The 3,053-nt window shown below is 39.7% G+C and overlaps 1 pseudogene; it reads right to left on the reverse strand.

Annotated features, from left to right (window-relative positions):
• Window positions 1–851: 851 nt before the first annotated feature.
• On the reverse strand, window positions 852–1,776 carry LOC109677231 (olfactory receptor 10D1B-like; annotated as a pseudogene).
• Between the last annotated feature and the right edge of the window lie 1,277 nt (window positions 1,777–3,053).

Raw genomic sequence — 3,053 nt, forward strand, 5'->3', positions numbered from 1 at the left:
AAAGCCTTCATGAAAGCAGAGTATCCAAAACTATAAGCCAATAGTGGCTTGGACTTCTCTTTGGGTATTCTGGAGATTGCAAAGACAAATCATAATTTTCTAATACTTAAAAAAAACACAATCACATGCTTCACAGAATATATATACTCCATCCACATTCTCTTTCATCCACACCTTATCAAAGACCAATAGAAAGGATTTCTAGGTAAAACAGTATAACCGTGTTTTGATTCCTACATAAGGATTCTGACAGAGCTGGTAGAGTGGCTGAAGTGTTAAAGTGCCTCATGCTTACCAAACATGTAGTCCTGAGTTCTAACCCTAGTCCTAGCAAAAAAAGAAAATGGAAAAAGAGAAACCTGATATAGAACCCATCTAGAAATCCTGTTCCTTTATACTTCATGTTTTAAAAGTAACAGGATTCCAACAGAAGCCATGTAGTTGAACAGCTCCAATGTATTTTAGCAATTTCTAAGCTATTGAATGAGAGTTTATTCAGTAGACATTTGAGGGGGGTAAGGTGATAACCATGCCAAAAAAAAATGAAGAACTACTGAAGTAAGGTAAAAGAGAGGAGAAGGAAAGGATATAGGAACAAGGTCATAAGACAGGAAAATGAAAAAGAGAATTCAAGATATTATGCCAACTGGAAAAAGATAATCTTCCTGGGTAGAATATTAGTTACATGAATTATTAGTTACATGACCTTGAGGAATTTGTCCTGAGTCTTTAAGTCTTGGCTTCTTCATCTGCAAAAAGAGGCTGTGATAATATCTGTACTATCACACAAAAGAAAAAACCTTTTGTAGGAAGTGTAATCTTACTATTGTTAATTACCGATCCTCCCTCTGTCACTTCTCAGGTATGAAGGCCACTTGCTGTACTATCTTCTTCAGAGAATATTTTACTTCTTTATTTCTTAGGCTGTAGATCAAAGGATTCACCATGGGGGTGACCAGGTTATTTAGGACCTGAACAGTTGCATTAAGCCAGGGATTGGGGGTGGGCTGCAGGTAGATGAGGACCACTGGCATAAGGGAGAGGACGATGGCAATGAGGTGAGCACTGCAGGTGGAAAAGGCTCGGTGTCGTCCCTTAGCAGAATGGATCTGCAGGATGGAGCAGACAATGCAGCTGTAGGAGGTTAGAATGAGAAAGAAGCAGCTGAGGGGCATGAGGCCAACACTGATGAGCCCCACCATCTCCAGAACTGATGTGTCTGCCCAAGTCAGCTTCAACATTACTGGGATATCACAGAAGTAATAATCCACCTCATTAGGACCACAGTAGGGCAACTGGAAGGTGAGAGTGGTTAGAAAAGTGGCATGAATGCAACTGAAAAATGAGGTCCCCATAGCCAGGACGGCACACACTTTGTGGCTCATGATTATTAAGTAGCGTAGAGGGTAACATATGGCAATGAAGCGGTCATAGGCCATCACTGTGTACAGGAAACATTCAGAACATCCCAGGAAATGGTAGAAAAAGAGCTGGGACACAGCCTGCATAGGCCCGGCTGTTTCCCAGGAGGTAGAAGAGCATCTTGGGGGAACTCACAGAAGGGAAAAATATGTCACACACAGACAGCTTGCACAGGAAGAAGTACATGGGAGTGTGAAGTCGGGAGGAAGAGACAATTGCCAGGAGTATGAGCAGGTTCCCCATGAGGGTGAAGATGTAGAAGGACAAAAACAGGACAAAGAGTGTGGTCTCCAATCCCTTTGTGTGTGGGGTGCCAAGAAGGATAAACTCTGTCACCACTGAGAGATTCCTCATAGTTTCAGAATGTTGGACTTCAAGGCAGAACACAGGATTTAAGATGTAAACACTGGTCAAAACATGTCTTCAGGATGTGTTGGTTTCATATTTTAACAATCAATAATCACCTGTCTGACATAGGGGCAGATCTACACTTAAAACATATGGTTCATAAACCTCTTGGCTATAATTTGGAAATGTTGATTTGGGCCAAGTTGGACTAATGTCACCAGAGTCTATACTTCTTGTTGCTTATAACTGAAACTTTAGGTGAATAAATAAAAAGAATTTTCCTAAAGACTCTGAAAAGTAACCAGAAGGAAGCAGACTGAGAAAATGAGATGAAATTTGAAAGAAATACCACATACAGGTGGGATTTTCTGCTTTTTTTCTCTGTTATTTTTATGGATGTAATCTGAAGGTGAGCTAAAATTACAGAATCATGTTTTTGTTGCTCAGGATGATGGAGTTTCAGTAATTAACTCCTGAATCTGATAAAAGTGATCTCTGTCATCCAAAAATGTAAGGACATGCCTTTTGTTTTCTCCTTCTTCTTCCCCTACTTTCTCTTCTTCTCTCCTCTTTCTCTCACTTTTCCCTGCCTTTCTCCTTTCCTCCACAACTGTGCCCTAAGAAGCAGTAGCAGCTTGAGAATTACATGGCAGCAGCATAAGAAACAATAGCTTGTGAAGAAACTTTAATGTCTGGATAGAGGATCACAGCACTGAGATGTATATGTATGTGGGTTGGTGGGCTGTATATTTCTATAGATAAGGGAATGGTGGAAAGGGACAAAGAGCTCACTTCTAAGGTGCACATATATGGAATGAATGTAAAGAAGTGTCATAGAGGCTAAGAGAACTGAACCGTGATTTGACATGCTACCTAGGTCTCATATTAACCTCTGGGTGGCAAAATCTTACAGTAATCTCTCAGTGGAACATATAAAGGACAAACACACCGCAGTATATTAAAGGCTTTAAACTGAATAGAAGTCAGAAACATTACCTACAGAACACAAGAGGAACTTTTTGCTGCTAACTAAATTGATCATTCATTACACAAACATCCAAACAAAGGCCAATACTCTCCAGGGAATTTTAACAGAATCCAGGGTCTAACTGAAAGAATATGAAGTGCTCATAATGCAATCTGTAATTATTCAACATACAAAACACACAAACAAAAAAGAAACTCCAAGGAATTCTCAAGAGAAAAGAAAATGAGTATGTTCCAACTCTGAGATGAACCAGAAGTTGGAATTATCAAAAATACTAAAACTTTTACTATTGAAG

The sequence above is a fragment of the Castor canadensis genome, chromosome 2 (genome assembly GCF_047511655.1).
Source record: "Castor canadensis chromosome 2, mCasCan1.hap1v2, whole genome shotgun sequence".
In the NCBI taxonomy this organism is placed as follows: domain Eukaryota; kingdom Metazoa; phylum Chordata; class Mammalia; order Rodentia; family Castoridae; genus Castor; species Castor canadensis.